The following is an 18,018-nucleotide window of genomic DNA, read 5'->3' as shown; positions in this document are numbered from 1 at the left end:
TAAAAAGTATAATTTATTGGTAACGCAGTGCATTTTTCTTTTCCGAACTTGGCTGAAACACTGCCGTGTGTTCAACACACAATTCAAACAAGATTCAATCTAATTTGAAGTGTAACTAAAACTTAACTTATATAATTTTCGGACACACATGCCATCCACTGTATTAGGTAATTCCTTTGACGAGTCAACTTTCATTTGCGCCCAATGTACCTTGAAATTGCTTTTAAAAAGATCCGGTAATAATATTAACCTTCTCTAAGTTCTAGTTGAATGATTAACGAACTTTTTAATTTTCTAATTAAACGATCATTTAGCAAGATTGTCTAAAGCGTTAGCTTTAACGCTTTATGTATGTTCTGTGGTTAAAGGCAACTTGAACAAGTAAATACTTTTTTTTATCTCGCTGGGAAGTTCATTTGCTTATGCATCCCTCCCGAAGGTGTCGCAGAAGAGACTAGACGGTACGCTCTGAAGGGTATGTAAGACTCGCCGATCAGAGGACCAGAATAGAACAAGTACATAAAGTCCTTTTCATGAAAGTAGTCCCCCCAGACGCGGCGCTAATGTCTTTACGGCGTTCATTAGCATTTGGTAATGGCGGTCTTATTGTTATTTGTAAGGCGCTGTCGATTTTGTTCAGGTTTTAGCCGCGGGACTTCTTTCATGAAAAGGACTCCACTAGTTTAACTCATAGACTAAAACTAAATACGTTAAAATACTATAGACTAAAAATTGGCCCTTTACATAACTAGATCAAATGTTTTTTAAGGAATTTCCAATGGAAGTTAGTAACTTTCCTACGAGTATAATTTTCCATTTTATTAAGAAGTTTTCTTTCTTCAGCTTTAAAGTTTAGCGTCGCTTCTTGTTATTTTAAAGCTATAATTATTCGTTTCTTTGAAGTCATGTCTCGTATAATAGTCTCGCTAGTACGGCGAAGTCTTTTGTCAAACTCAAATTGTCGTTTTTACCAGATGGGACCGCATAATTTTAATGACTTCCTAATATAAAAGGGGACAAAGTTATAATACAATAACTAAAAGCCAAGGGTCAATATAATAGACTAAGAGCTCGTGAACCCCAGACCTTCGTCATTTTATAAAAGCTGAAAGTTTGTCAGCTCATGCTCCTACTATAGATGAGTACCGCAACTAACTATAGAGTTTGGACCGTGGTGGCTTTGGGAGATAGCAGGTTTTAAGGATCCAGACTCTCAACCATCGAAGTATAAGTGTAAGTTTTATATATTTTATCAGCATATTATGAGAAATGATATCCCTATTCGCCAGACACTTTGCTTCATGGCAACCCTCAATCAATCTAAAATCATTTATTTCGAGTAGGCTCAGTTTACAAGCACTTTTGACACGTCAGTTGACTATTTATAAAGATTCTACCACCGGTTCGGAGGGCAGGTTCTGCTGAGAAGAAACCGGCAAGAAGAAGAAAGTATTATAATTTACAATTGATGACAACATTACAATTTCTTATAGTTTAACTTCCTGTGTGAAGTTGGAAGCTGATCCTCCAAGCGCCCTTCGCTAGCGACACTTGAAATTTCAAATGAAACAGTCTTTTTCGAAGGGTTGCCATGAAACCAAGTGTTGCAAATGGGGATATCATTTCTAATATTATGTCGATAAAAATATAAAAATATACTTATATAGATACTTAGACGATTACTTAGAGAATATATAAATATATAGATACTTAGACGATAGTCTGGATCCTAAAAACCTGCTATCTCTCAAAGCCATCACGATCCAAACTCCATAATTGGTTACCGTACTTACTTATGGTAGGAGCATGAACTGACAATCTTTCAGCATTTATAAAATGACGAAGGTCTGGAATTCACGGGCTCTCCGTCTATAAGGCAACGTGAAACGGTACAGGCTCCCAAAAAAGGCAATATGAGCCTCGTTGTCTCCGACAAGGTGTTTTTGAGACCAGGTGAAGTGAATTGCATCTGCCCGTGTACGACACTGTACTTTATCACACTCATTAAACATTAATGTATAAAAATACAGTACTACGTGAATAATATGAAATATATATTGTACATATCCCAGAGCCTTGATAGCCCAGCGGACGACCTCTGCCTCCAATTCCGGAGGGTGTGGGTTCGAATTCAGTCCGGGGCATGCACGTCTAACTTTTCCGTTGTGTTAATTTTAAGAAATTAAACATCACGTGTTTCAAACGGTGAAAACATCTAGAAGAAACCTGCATACCAAAATTTACAAAAAAAAAAATCTCATTCTGAGAAAAGACTCGAGCTCAGCAGTGAGCCGAATATGGTTTGATAATGATATGACACATATGATTTCTGTGGCAGAAGTATTATATCGAACAAAAAGTATTTTTGATCTGTAAACCTCCTTAAACTAAAAAAATCACACACACATGGTGAATAAGGGCAACACGAAAATTTCGTAATTACTAAAATACAACTGACCTCTCTCGTAGAGTTCAGTTCATCCCATTTTCCATTTGATGAATCACCCGTGGAAAAACTCGTTAAAAGTAGATGTGTTAGTGTGTGCGTAACGCGCAGGGGGTTACACCCCTCGCGTAAATCTAAGGCTTTATTACTATTCAGGTTCCCTAGGGAAGATAGATATACTGCTATCTCAATTGGTTAGTCTGACCAGCATTCACGTCTAAAATCTATATTTATCCTAATAAAATATGAAATAGAAATTATAATGTGTATGTGATATAAATACGTAAATTAAAGTGAAAATTTCTCGTATTTAAAGGATGGCTAAAATGGCAAAATTGACCGTTGCTGATTTAGTCTGTTTGTCCAGAAAAGGCCGTTTATGATACTTAGGTAGATTCGTCGGATTTCAATGAAAAGACCTTCGACATAAGTTCTCTGGTATATTCCATTTCAATAACTTTCATAAAGAAGCTTTATAAAGATAATTATGACTCCCAGTAGGTAGATATCATGATCAAAATACTTAAGTCTGGAGATATCTTTTCTAAATTCTAAATTATCTACGAAACTGTATGAAGACAATTATGACTGCCAGTGGGTATCATGATCAAAATACTGAAGTCAGCAAAAGATGACACATTTTCTAAATTATCTACATTTTATTTAAATTATTATCTACCTCGGGCATGTTATACGTGTTTTTAAATATAAATATAACCTTAAAGTTCTATAAAATTCAGTATCTAAAGACTTCTTCCCTGTTTACGTTGAAGCTTAGCTCTCAGTTGAATTGCTCTTATAACGCTCATTATAAACTAGCTTTGCAGACGCCGGTTAAAGATAAACTGTTTCGCTTTTATTTTATGCGTTGATATACCTATAGTATGGGTAGGAACTTGTTTTGACCACTTTTCCGAGAATTCTACAAGGTTGGGGTGAGCCACTGAGACCCCTCCGTACGCACTCCCACTGTCTGAGGCGAAATTGTTTCATGAATCACTTCGAGGAATTGTAAATCTTTTGTTATCTATACTCTATACTAATATTATAAAGAGGTAAAGTTTGTAAGTTTGTAAGTTTGTCAATTTTTTAAATGGGGTAATCTTCGGAACTACTGGTCCGATTTTAAAAATTCTTTCACCAGTAGAATGCTACATTATCGAGGAGTGCTATAGGCTATATTTTATATTGGTATCATATATATTAGCCGAGTTATAACAGTTTTTGTCATACAGGTCGGACTGAAAATCCTCTTAAACAGACTTATTCGCATGCGCTGCCTTAACTATTGTGTAAAATTGAAATTAATGTATGGAGACTTTATGTATCTTTAAAAGTTCTACAAAAAAGTCCGCGACACTGTATATCTATCTTCTATATATTAGCAGATATAGTACCTTTTGTGTTTTAAAAATTATTAATTTTATATACTTAGGTTTACGTCATTATTTATACAACTAAACTTTAATCCTTATTAAAATAAATTATTTAATAATCACAAGGATATTATGGAGATAAGATTTGCCCTTTACAGTATGTTAATTACTTAAATAGTTTCGGAGATAATACAAAATTTCTAAAAGACGCAGAAATTCCGCTATATGACGCCCGGCGCTTTTATTTACGTAGTTCCCGTTCCCGTGTGAATATGGGGATCAAACATAGCCCATGACACTCGCAAATAACGTAGCTTTCTATTGGTAAAACAATTTTCCAAATCGGTCCAGTAAATCCAGAAATTACCTCCTACAACCACACGAACTTTACCTCTTTATATTATTAGCATAGAAGTCTCTATTTCTCTTGGTCATACCACCACTCTAGAAGGACTGGACCGATTTTGCTAAGGGTAGGAGTAAGATAGAGAAGTTACAGGGTAGGGTAGGGTACGGGTAGGAAAGCGTAGGGGTAGTGCAGGGGTAGGGTAGGTTTAGGGCTGGGTTTAGGGTAGTGGTAGGGTAGGGGTAGAGGTAGGGTAGTGGTAGGGTAGAGGTACGGGTAGGATAGGGAAGTGGTACGGTAGGGGATAGGCGTGAGATAGGGGTACGGGCGGGATAGGGGTAGGATGGGGGTAGGGTGTAGGTAAGGTAGGGGTAGGGTAGGAGTAGGTTTGGGATAGGGTAGGGTAGGAGTAGGTTTGGGATAGGGTAGGGGTAGGGTAGGGTAGGGGTAGGGTAGATGTAGGGGTTGGGTAGGGTTGGGGTAGTGGTAGGGTAGGGGTAGGGTAGGGTAGGGGTAGTATTAAAGTTGACATCGAGATTTACGCGGACGAAGTCGCGGGCGTCCGCTAGTGTTAATATAAAGTTTATTTTCGTCTGTGCTGTTGAATAGAATCTTTATTCTAATTTGTTTTAGCATTCGTTTTTACTACCTTTTTAAATAAACGTAAAGAATGTTCCAAATTCATTCTATTGTCAAGACAAACTAGCGCCATAATTCTGGATCAATTAGTAACATTAACTAAAATTGTGTTTTTTTTTTGTTGTTTACACACAACTTTACAACTGATTAACGAATTTATCTAGGCGTACAGTTTATTCATCTCATACCCTTAATTACTTTCTAATCGGAACCCTACCGTAACGTTAAATCACTTGTCGTCCTAACCAATATTAATTTTGTAAAAAGACCAAACCCTACAGAGAAATTACAAAAATTCCTAAATTAACCCGACTATGAAATCTAACCCAAAACATCCCAGCTATAAAGCTTCCTACTTTAAAGAGGTCGTTGTATTATAAGCTATAAAATAATCTTTAATTTAGAAGCCTGTAATATTGTATACAGAACACGCGTTAAATTAATCCACTTCAAGAGTGAAGTATAATTGAGAATGTTGAAAGCCCTCAAGATGAGGCAGCCTGATATTACTAAGGACCGCTATGGCAAAGCAACGCGTAACGACGCGACGGGCTTTAAGATGGCGTGACTGTTTTAATAATTTAATTCTCGCAACCCAACTTGATAATCGTTAAAATGTTTTACGCTGACGTTGAAGTTAATAAAGTTTGGCTTCGCAACAGGGAAAACGATTCTGTTGTATTTATGCACGACAAGGAAACTATACGAACCGTAGATGTTATTTTTTGCAAGCAAAATTAAAATTATACCAACAAGGTCGAAACGAAACACGCCAAGATGAGCGTGACGTCAGTCCACGAGAGTATAATCACAGTGCAATCTGCAGAACAATAAAACTCACTTTCGTGGTGAAGATGAATTTGCATGGAATACCTAAGGAATAAGTTTCCTTTCGGAGCACGATTAAATCGCGCATTTGTTGGCTTCGCGACGCCTGGCTTGACGCCAAGTTTTCCTTGCAATTTTACTGCTCGCCGGCTCGATACACGGACATTTTGCAGCCACATTCTAGACGAGATGGCAATAACCTATCAGTTGAACAGTTAATGTTTATGGATTTCAATGTACTCGACGCCTATGCCGGCTACTTTCCCTCTGCTTGTGAATCATGTGGACGGTGTTATTGCAAAATCAAGTTATGTAAAGATGCAATAACCAATAAAATAAATACGCATCGCATTGCCTTTTTTGGATGTTGTTTAAAAGTATTAAATAACAAAGATTTATGTAAACATTGAAGTTAATGTTTTCTTATTCGTGTGGATATTACATGTGCCATATGCGTGGAATTGAAAGGAAATGCTAGATTCCGACAATTTCTGCTAATGTACATTTGCAAAGTACACGACCCAGTTCGTTGCAATATGGTGTAATGTAGAGCGAGGTTTAGTTCTTATAAAATTTTATCTATTGTTATTACTGCCACCATATTTTATTTGAGAAATAAATTATACCAATACTTGTGTTTATTTTTATGGTAATGGCTGACGAGAGAAGATGCCTGCCTGTTTGTTAACGATACCTATAAATTCGATTTAAAAATTTACATAAAAACAATTACAGTTTGAGATTCAACGTAAAATGATAACTAAAGTGTCATCTATAAAACAAAATATATGGTGCATTTCAACAAATGAAAACATAACTACTAAGTGGAAAAGAATCTAACTAGTAAATATTAATTTACTATTTTGTTGTAACCAAAATCTGATTTACATAGAAGAACTACAAATAGTTTCGCTTGGATAGTACTTGTTATGAGTATAGCTAAAAATACCGCGAAAGAATTTAATTCAGAGGCTCTCGAGAAGCATAAAACAGACACTGTTGAGTGTTTGACAGGCATTATATTAAGTGTGATGATCTTAGTAACGGCTTCTGTACATAATTATATGCGCAAAGTACAATTACATTCTTCGCAAACTTTGCAGAGCATTAAAAGTATATTACCATGGAAGACTCGTTATTTTACAATGTACTGTAAATAATGATGCAAAAGGTATTGTGTAAATTGACTGAAATGGGAATATAGTAGTCGAAAATGTCATATAAATTAAAACAATTTTTAAATTATCTTTTTTTGTAGGTAACTTCCTCATTTGTTGAAATGACGAAGTATAGTGTCTTGTCGTGAATCTCGGTGTTCTATTTCATCGGCAATTTTCAATTTTTGATTTACAACATCATTAAGCGCGGCCGCAGCTATTTGATATACTAATTAAAATGTAAAATGATCTAACAAATTAGTGTTTTTTATTTAAGTATCTGCTTCTATTTTGTATTTGTCAACAATATCAATATCAACCGTTATTATATATCCCACCTAAATCTTTGTTGAGTTCTATAATGTCTGAAGTATCGTGGTCGGATGTTGCCTACGCCGCGCCGTGGAAACTAACATATACCATATTAATCCTTCTAGTTATATCAACAACATATAAGTCATACATACTGAACTAATCTATTAGCAAGCAAATTGTAATATTTTGAAATCATCTTCATCATCAAGTCATCATGCATGTAAATCACATTTACATTATGATGTGTAATCTCTTAGCCTCTCTCTTACATAAATGATTAACCTTTACAACATCAAAATTTGCATGAATGTTTTGATGAAATGTTAATTTATTTCGGCTGCAAATACGGGTATCTTCTCTGGGTTTTGTATCAACAAGTCAGAACATTTGATTTGTTCGTACTGTTGACATATCATTAAGATCAGATTGCAACAGTGTTTGACTAAGATTAAGAATTATATTGTGTTGAAACTAAATTGCACATTCGGCTTCCGCCCACGGGACCAAGTCGATAGTTACTACTTATTGCGCTAACACTGCCAAGTGCGGGCTGCCAAGGTTTGCCGCGGGGGCGCCAGCATTGACTCTGATTTTATTTTTATATTATACCCTTCTGAGCGTCACCACGATAAACATATTTGTTATTTTATATTTGTAAAACGTACTTATAACCAAAGCATATAGTCATCATTTGGTCTTATACACGTATCTACCTTCATATTCAATCAATACCTTTTTTGGTAAATGCTCTAATTAATCTATTCGTATATTGTTTCCGGTTCCATCAACAAATTAGACAATCATACCTCGAAATAATTTATCTTCATTGCTGTTTTTGCAAAAAATAACAACAAGGATAACAATAATAATAATCAATTTATTTAAGTCACATTATGTCATTTTACTTATTTCTTTATGCAGTTATGTAGATTTTAATTGTAATACGACTATGTCTTTATTTTATCAGCTTTCTTATTCTCGTACTATTATAAACTATAGCATTGCGTTTTTGAACAGCGATTGCGAGTGCTTAGCTTGTTAGTGGCGATTGCGTTTGCAATTTTTCGTTAATAATGACAACCCGTCATCACTGTTTCGTTCTTTGTTGATTGCAATTATTGTTTCGTAAGTACAAAAACAATGGTATTGTAAAACGTTGGTAGCATTTTACCACATTGTGTAGCAGTTACAGCCGCAACGGTCAAAGTTTTGTTTAGCTTGGGAGTTTGTTCCTAACTTTTGGAACATTCATTGTTACAAAGCCTGTTTATTGTATAAGTTATATTAATTAGCTGAAATATTCCGTTAACTTCTTTGTATAAAATTTTCCTTCATACAATTAAGTTTAAAGTTTTTTGTTGTTGAATAAGAGTTGTAGTTAAAACAATCCTTTCAATACAGCTAAAGTAGATTAAATAGTTCACGATGATTCAACTCAATGGAACATAGAGTTGTAATAAAGTATTACGTAATCTATCATTGAAGGTTTGAAGCGGTTTCTGGAAAGACCCTTAGATTTCAGTTTCACCTTGATTTAATCTTATGTTACGTTTTTAGCCTGTTTAAAATGTTGGCTTGTCCAATAACTTTGAATTTAATGAGATGATAACATTAATGTACTGCCCGCTATATAGGTCTGTATGCATCTGCTTGTACTTTTGGATTTGACCTACTTAATGCTGTGTAAACAACATGACATTGTTTACAACGTTTACCTTATTTCAGTGTTTGCTATACGCCAAATCCATTGTACTTAAATCTACTATATTGTAGAGCCAAAACAATACGCTGCTATTGTTTTGAACAGTTTATTGCACTTTTTCAGATAGAATTATTAATGATATTTTATATAGTGTAGGTAGGTACATACTTGCTCGCTTCTTGGTGTCATAATCTCTCTGAACAAAATTTGTACATACTGTACCTACTTATTGATTTTGTATTCGAGTTTCTTCACCTTTTTGACAGTGACTCTTTTAGCACTTGTTCGGGGTAGTTCTACTGGCTCTACCGCCAAGCAGCATTCTTGTGTTGGATCAAAGGGTTGATTGCTGGCAAAATAACAGACACAATAAGGCTTTACTTAGGCTTAGATCAACCTATTGTTAGGATGTAATCCTGGGGTAGATGTATTAAGGGTGCCTCTGTTATCCTCTGTTATGGCGAATGGACTTCCACATCATCCATTTTTGGTTCTACTTTGTTCCGTAAATTATTATGTACTATGAAAAAACGCACTGTTTAATTTTAAGTAAATGTTTTTCCATCTAGTAATGGTGCAGTTTACCGCCAAACACTTTAATTAAATTTATATTCTCTATCCCATCATTCACACAAAACGGTTCTACAAAATTTCATAAATTGGACAACGTGGGAACCGCACCATTCGTTTTGTTGATCGCCATTTTGATTACAACACAATGAAGCTTTTCTGCACGTTTTTATCTTTACACGGCAACGCTTTTAATCAAAGACCAATTAATTTTTGTGGTTTTGAGCACTAACACTGCGGCGGGCCTGGGTCGTTACGGGGTGAATGAGTGTTGGATTTTTAAAGAGTTACGTAACATATTGGTCAGCTATACATATATTTTTGTTTAAAATTTTAATTTTAATTGGCAAAAAAACAATAAAATGAAAAATATTTTTTTAAAATAATATTTTTTTTTCATTTTATTGTTTTTTTGGTAGTAATTTTTAAATTTCTCTACGGCAAATTTAAAAATTACTACCAAAAATTCTAACTACGGCATGTATATCCAGGGCCTCTATCCGTGAAGCGTTTGTAGAAAGAGAATCGATTTTCTGAAGCGTTTGTAGAAAGAGAATCGATATGGTAACATGGTTAGACACCCCGTCCAGGACTAGTACTTAACCGACAGACAAGTTACCTGAAAGAAACTGAAAGTTATAAAACTGAACTGTCCAACGTGAACAGGTATAGAATTCACAGAAATGCCAATTTCTATTTACCAATCATACGTGCTTTCTAATAAACATGCAACACACGTACCTACACGTTACAATTGATATGCACATAGTTAAATCGGTTTTCCAACTAAGAATACAATAGTGAATATTTGTTATTAATACGTTTACCAAAAATGCTTACTTGCAAGTAGGTAGATAATTATATTGATAGGTACCTATATTAATAAAACATCTAATTATTATATTCATGAAAAAGTAATAATAACAGCATTAATTATGTTTAAATGTGAATATAAATAAAAAATATTACTTAAATAATCTTACAGCATTACTTTTATTATAAATGTTTATATGTTAGATACAGCACGCCCACCCGTCTATAATTATTTTGTAACAATGAATTTGAAACGGTTGGCTAATTGGCAGGTTGAGAAAAATAACCTAGATAGAATTTTGTTTTAAAATTTAAGAAATAAAAAACATACATGCATAATGTTTATGAAGTTAGTTACATCATTTATAACTGCAGCTGTTCCAAGCTTCAACTGCAGATGTTCTAAATTTGATCCAAATTCGATATCTGGATGAAAAATAGATAGGTATAGATAATAGTTTTATCCCGATATACCCCCATGAATAAGATTTACGCGAGTGTAACCACAGCATGTACCTTTACCTATAGGTAGAAGACTTTTCAAAAATACTTAATATAGGAAAACTGTTTATTTCTGCCAACAAATCTGTGTTATCTTTCGATGGATAGGTGAAATGGCATCAAAAGGGTTTACGTATTTTATTAACGCCTCTAGTTGACCGGTAAATAAGGCAGAGTATTATAGGATATTTTGTTAACAAGTACCTAAGCCTTGCAAGAGATAGCTGTAGACCAAGGTTACACTACTCATCATATGGTAGGACATTTACTTGTAACGTTCAGTCCGTTGTACTCAGTGATATCCTTGAGGTAGATCGACATCACATGATTAGTAAACACTATAAATAATATCTTAACATAACGGAATACCTTTTACGAGACGCGGTCTCGGACTTGGCTATAAATGGTTGTCTGAATCATTCATCGAACATGAGATCAGAATATATAATTGAATATTAAGAACAGCGAATTCGTAGTCATGCAAATAATATTTACGTAATATAATCGTACACGAGTATAATAGGTCTATCGTCTTAGATTACAGCCTTAATATACCTAGCTAACATGTAGAGGTCTCGTCGTAGCAGAGCGAGACCAATCAATATTGTAATTAAACTTGAATATTTAGTACATAGGTTGGGTTAGGTTAAAGATTATAGTACTTAGTGTTTTTCAGATAGCATGGGTACGGTGACAGTTGCCTGTATGACGTTCACAAAGAGTACTATTATCGTGAACCGCGGCAAACTTTCATGCCGGCTCCACATTAGTGCCGTGAAGCTCCGTGAATGTCGTGTTCGACGGCCTCCATGGCGCAGTGATTTACAAGACGGAGGTCCTGGGTTCGATCCCCGGCTGGGCCGATTGAGGTTTTCTTAATTTGGTCCAGGTCTGGCTGGTGGAAGGCTTGGCCGTGGCTAGTTTTCCACCCTACCGGCAAAGACGTACCGCCAAGCGATTTAGCGTTCCGGTACGATGTCGTGTAGAAACCGAAAGGAGTGTGGATATTCATCCTCCTCCTAACAAGTTAGCCCGCTTCGTTAGTTCTTCGATTGCATCCTCACTTACCATCAGGTGAGATTGTAGTCAAGGGCTAACGTTTACGCCTTTTCCCCGATCAGAGTCGGTATTTTGTTCTGCGACAAAGTGTTCGCACCTCCTTCTCGCGGCGTTCACGCATACACATCCACATTCACGGCCCATCTAAATAGTGGTATAGTGACACAGCAAACAAAGATTCTACGTCCATTCCGCGGCGAGTTTCAATCGATTGTAAGCATCCCATTAATGTGGTGGGCATGGACTCGTGCCGTGAATTCATGGCGAGAATTCGCGCGTGAATTCACGGCACTAATGTGGAGCCGGCATTAAACGAACTGTCACCCGCATCATTCATGCGGGTGACAGTTCGTTCGTTAAGCAATGTCATAATATGTGTAGGTAGGTACATGATCCTTCAGATTGCTTTTCTAAACAAATCAAATGGAATGAACATTTTTGCCGCAATGCACAATCAGAGGTAGGTTCTTACGAGTACAAAGCCAGACTTATCACTCATTTGGTATCGCGTGCAGCTGTAGAACCTACTTATATTAGCCAACAGCCAACTGAATGCATAGCTACTTCGAAACATTGGTCGAGTCTGTTACGGAATGCTGCATTTTATGGTTTTGAAAAGTAGAAAAGTGAGGATTAAGTTGATAGCGTCGGTTTTGCTTCCTACGATAGAAAATTTATAGATATGGAATTGAAACTTATTCTCTTTAATCTTTATTAAAATTTATTTATGTAATCTTTGATAATTATATGAATCTATTGGTCTTGAAATACTTAAAATATCAAACATTAATTTTTATGGTGTGTAAAATATCTCTGAAATATTAGCTCTTAGCTGACGTTTTGCGGTTCGCAGCCGCGTGGTTCTCGTTCCCGTAGTAATACGGTATAATATATAGCCTAGATAAATGGGCTATCTAACACTTAAAGAATTTTTCAAATCGGACTAGTAGTTTCTGAGATTAACGCGTTCAAGCAAACAAACAAAAAACTCTTCGGCATACTCTCATATTAGTATAGATTTCATCATTCATTAGCACTCATCTTATTTTGTGTGTTACTTAATATTATAAATTATACTTTTTAATAAACTAACGAATTAATTATAAAAATACACTACTGTTACAAATATACTTACTATTATGATTTAATTATGCTAACATAGTAATTAATTTAGGTCAAGATCATATCGGCAACAACTTATACCATATCTGAATTTTAATGAGCATAATTTAGCGAGGCAGGTCTAAGTTTAGAGGAAAGAGTTACGAAAACGTAATCAACACCTTATACAGGATGTCCCGTAAACAGATAACATACTTACAGGTGATAGCTGTATCAAGGCTTAATAAAATAACAAAAATATTTTCCAGAAAACTTAATTTTTTTATGTTACTTACTAATAAATTTTCTACTTTACGACTAAGAAGTAAGTTTTTTATAACAACTGTAATTGTAATAAACTTTGCATGGTCCATTTTTTTTATCCAATTATCCACGTTAAATTCGTAAATTAAAAAAAAACAAATCTACTTTAATTTTGTAGCTATTTACGGGACATCCTGTATATTATGTCGATGATTAATACTGAACAGTATGATAGATTAGTTTAATGCTTGCAGCAAAAATGTGTTGAAAATAAAGGATATTGCATGCGGTTAGTGGGCGGTTGTTAGAGCAGGAAAGCTTTAATATAATATAGGCGTAAATTGTGGCTATACGCAATGATTATACGCCTTTCTTATCTAGAAGTTCGAACCATCTGGTTTTCATACGATGCACGACGCGACAAACGAGTGGTTATTCAATCTAAATCGCAGAGAATTCATTTTCATGTCTTCGCTAGTGGTTCGTTAACCTGGTTCATATTAATGTAATGCGGGCTACAGACCTTCAGTTTTAACTGTACAGTCTTAATTGCACAATTTTTAACTATACAGTTCTACTGTATAGTTTAAACTGCAGGTGAGTAGCCTGCATTAGGTGATTATAGACCTTCAGAATTAACTGCACAGTTTTAACTGTACAGTTCGACTGTTTTTTAACTGTACAGTTAAAAATGCGGGGGCCCGCATATTAAGTAAGTTGGACAAAAAAATAATAATAGTTTTGGATGAAAGAAAAGGCTACTTTAATCCGGGTTAAAGATTTTGATATGAATTTCGAATATGGAGCCAGTAATTTAAAAAAAAAATGTTAATTTTCTACATAACCAAGGATATTAATCAAAGCTCTCCAATTAATAATTAATAACTTTGTACAGGTTTATTAAAAGTTGTAATAAACCTACAAAGTTGCTTGTAGAAAAAGCAAAAACTTTATCTAGCTCAGTTAGCTTTAATTAATGTTGTAAAGTTGAAAATAAAATTTCCAGCAGCTTATAAAGGTGTGTACCTAATAGGTTAATTGAATGTGTTATAGAACTTATAGATAGTTGGTATGTCTGACCAAATGGCCATGACAGCTATGTAGATTTAGTCGTAGATATATAGATAGTGCATGCGGGCTTTCACAGGGGAATCGACCAGTCCCCTGTCTGTTCCATTACGGCATTCATCTTTCTGACGATTACTACGTTGTAGAATTCGTTGTATCGGAACATTCGGCGTGGACGTAATTGAGATTTTTATTATGTACTCGTTCTTATTTATTAAAGTACCTAATTATAATTGCTACTTTTTGCTTTGCCTCGCGATTTCACTAGCGAAGACACTTTTTCTGAAGGAATATCGGAATTAAGTTACGTTTTATAACATCAACTATCTGTCGGCAGAAATCCTGTTTTAATCCAGCAGTTTCACAGATAAGTCGGAATAAACAGACAGGAACATTTTAAAACTTGTTTTTTTTTTAATAAAGTGCTAATAGGTAGGTACCTACTTTTATATGTATTTAGTGAAAAGCTGGTAATTTGAAATTAGACTTCTATTTTATTTATTGGACTAATAGTAAGGTAATGGACTGTTGTTGGACTTATATACCTAACTAGTAGACGCCGCGCAGTTTCACCCGCACAGTTCCCGTTTCCGTAGGAATACGGGAATAAAATATAGTCTAGCCTTCCTCGATAAACGGGCTATCTAACACTGAAAGACTTTTTCAAATCGGACCAGTAGTTCCTGAGATTAGCGCGTTCAATCAAACAAACAAACTCTTCAGCTTTATAATATTAGTATAGATGTGTCTAGGAATCAGCTCCATGGTAATGGGTGACAAATTAATATAATATAATGCAATAAACCGTATCACTGACGTCTAGATTCTTGCATGTTATTAGTGTGTAAGTCATGCGATGATTGTTGTTTGTCTAGTCATGCGTAGAAATAAGGCATTAATGATATTATGACAATGATTGTTTCTGTACCCATCACTGGTCACGCTGTATCATAGAAATGCACTTTCGCGTTCAGGTTTTTTTTTTTTATTGTTTACAAGTTAGCCCTTGACTACAATCTCACCTGATGTTAAGTGATGAAAGCGTCTTAGATGGAAGCGGGCTAACTTGTAAGGAGGAGGATGAAAATCCACACCCCTTTCGGTTTCTACACGGCATCACGGCTACACGGTACGTCTTTGCCGGTAGGGTAGTAACTAGCCACGGCCGAAGCCTCCCACCAGCCAGACCTGGACCAATTAAGAAAATCTCAGTCTGCCCAGCCGGGGATCGAACCCAGGACCTCCGTTTTGTAAATCCACCGCGCATACCACTGCGCCACGGAGGCCGTCAAAAACGTACTTACTGTTTGTTGATAAGAGATAGCATTATTATTGCGATATCCATCCAATTTTTAAATAATCCGTAAAATTAATTAACTATTCCCCCTTTATAAAATGAGTCAGAAGTTACCCCTATAGCGGTTACATTAATTAATAACATTTTTTATTCAAAACGACGTTACTGAGCGCCATAAATAGGGATTCTTTCCTCATTTTACCCTCATACTTGTATTAAATCGTCGACATAACTTGCGTTTAAGTATAGCTATATAAAAATTATTACCACAATCTTTCGACGAATTCCTTAGTAATAACTTTATTTACATTATCGCAGTTATTAAAACTTATTTGGACAATGTTCAGATCTTATCAGAAATACCATTTTTGGTAAGACAGTCTTTTTCTCACCACGGTCAGCGCAACTACCAAAACCTAGAACCAAATATGGATATTTCTGATCGTGGTGTGATGTGACTCAAATAGGTAAGTGATCATAAGTAGTACTAATAAAGGAATTGAATTTTCCTCTAATCGGAAAGACGAAATGTAAAACTACATCTTAAACATACTAAAAACCACTCATGAGGTAGTCAAAGTCATCTATATATATAAAAGAAAGACGTGTTAGTTACTCCACTTATATATAACTCAAGAACGGCTGAACCGATTTAGCTGAAAATTGGCAGGGAGGTAGTTTAGAGCCAGGAGAAGGACATAGGATACTTTTTTTTTACGGGTAGGGTAGGGGTAGGGTGGAGGTAGTTGAAAGTTTACATCGAGTTTCACGCGGACGAAGTCGCGGGCGTCCGCTAGTTATTGATAATGATAGTTTTAGAGAGAATCCCCTTACTTTGCTTTCATTTAAAAATTATATTAAATGCAGCTTACAATATATTATCACATTGTTTTATTATTTATCTTATTCATGAAGTTAATATTTGGAGGTCATGGAGATTTTATTGCCTCTGCTAAGATATAATTTATGTCTTGGCTACCTGCCTGTACGCTGCCTACATTATGTGAACACTCAAGGGCCAAGGTTCACTCGTTAATATCAACTCATTGTCATAATACATTGTACAGGAAGTAATTAGGTCATGACTCTTGATTATGATATGTAACAATAATAGCTAAAATAGATAATATGTTATAAAAGTTGGGTAGATTACAACACAATTCATATGCTATGAATATGTTTGTCAAAATCAGTATCGACGATTCATCAGTGTGAGTTTCGAATTAATCTCTCCCTCCCTCTCTCTACCTATACTATCATTTTAGACAGAGAGATAAGAATAAATTCACACCCTCGAGTTATAAAAACATCTCATCATTGATATCGTAAAAATTTTTCATTGTGTTGGGTGTACTCTTAAGATCCCCAAGACGGTTATGGACCTGCTAATGCATAAGTACAAGCAATCTGTTAAAATTTTTAAACTACGTCCAGGTTTACTAAACAATTGATGAACCATGATTGAGCCTAGTGGATCATCTTCCACCTTCACACAGGAAGTAAAAAAAATATTTTAAATATTGTATGATTTGTTCAAAGAGCAATTGTTGAGTTTCTTGTCCGCTCTTCTATGAAGAACTGGCCTTCTGAACCGGTGGTAGAGTTAATAACCTTGACGTTTTAAAATTGCTTGTAAACGCAACCTTTACTTGAAATAAATTAATTTTGTTTTATTATTTTGATTTTTGGAAAAAAGCGCGAGTAAATTATGTATAGAGAAGTAAATACTGAAATGATAATGTATGTGAGCAAACGCTGTTCCATGAAATGCTATTAAGAAAAGAGAGAGCTAGTCGACTTGTAGAACAGGTGATAGCTCATACATACTTATTTGGTGAAACAGGCTGATCGCCTTCGAGATGTGTCAATAAAAACTTAACTTTCTAAAGATATTGACGATATCTATGACGTTATTCATTGAAAATTTTATTATACCACTTATTTTATTACTCGTCGATGCATTTATCAAACTTTGTCACTGCATTGCAAACTGATTTTTAAGTTACTTTTACTGAATGTATGTGCTTATTCTTATAATCAATCTTTCCTACTTTAGCCACAGAATATGTAGCCACTATACTAGAGCCTAATTCGGCTTCGACTCGATCTAAACAAACCACTTATTACCATAAATAGTATTGTCAAATGTTTAATAACAAACGTAATTTTTTCACCTTTTCGTATTTGTACAATAAAAATAATATTCTTATGGTGTTATCTGAAACTCAACTCAACCGTCCAATATGTACTTAATATTTAAAAAAAAAATGTGTTAAATCATGTTATTTTATGACTATGAGTACAATTTTGACTAGTTACAAACATAACTCATTAAGCGGCTATTTCTCACCAAACTATTGAGTAGGTACGTAACATTTGGTTTTATTTTCATCAATAGTTACATTGAAGATTTGTAGATTTGAAATAATTATTAAATTAACAGCACTACTGCTGTTTTAGATTTAGTTGAAAACGTAATGATTTCCTAAATTAATCCATACACACAACAAATTTCTAAGTATGTGTAGGTTAGCTT

General features: G+C 34.9%; 1 protein-coding gene across 10 annotated transcripts in view; it reads left to right on the top strand.

Annotated features, from left to right (window-relative positions):
* Positions 1–18,018, top strand: part of LOC112043605 (uncharacterized) — a 113,979-nt gene that overhangs the window by 21,657 nt on the left and 74,304 nt on the right. The gene's annotated exons all lie outside the window — the stretch shown is intronic.

The sequence above is a fragment of the Bicyclus anynana genome, chromosome 10 (genome assembly GCF_947172395.1).
Source record: "Bicyclus anynana chromosome 10, ilBicAnyn1.1, whole genome shotgun sequence".
Taxonomy (NCBI): Eukaryota; Metazoa; Arthropoda; class Insecta; order Lepidoptera; family Nymphalidae; genus Bicyclus; species Bicyclus anynana.
This window is presented reverse-complemented; position numbering and strand designations above follow the sequence as displayed.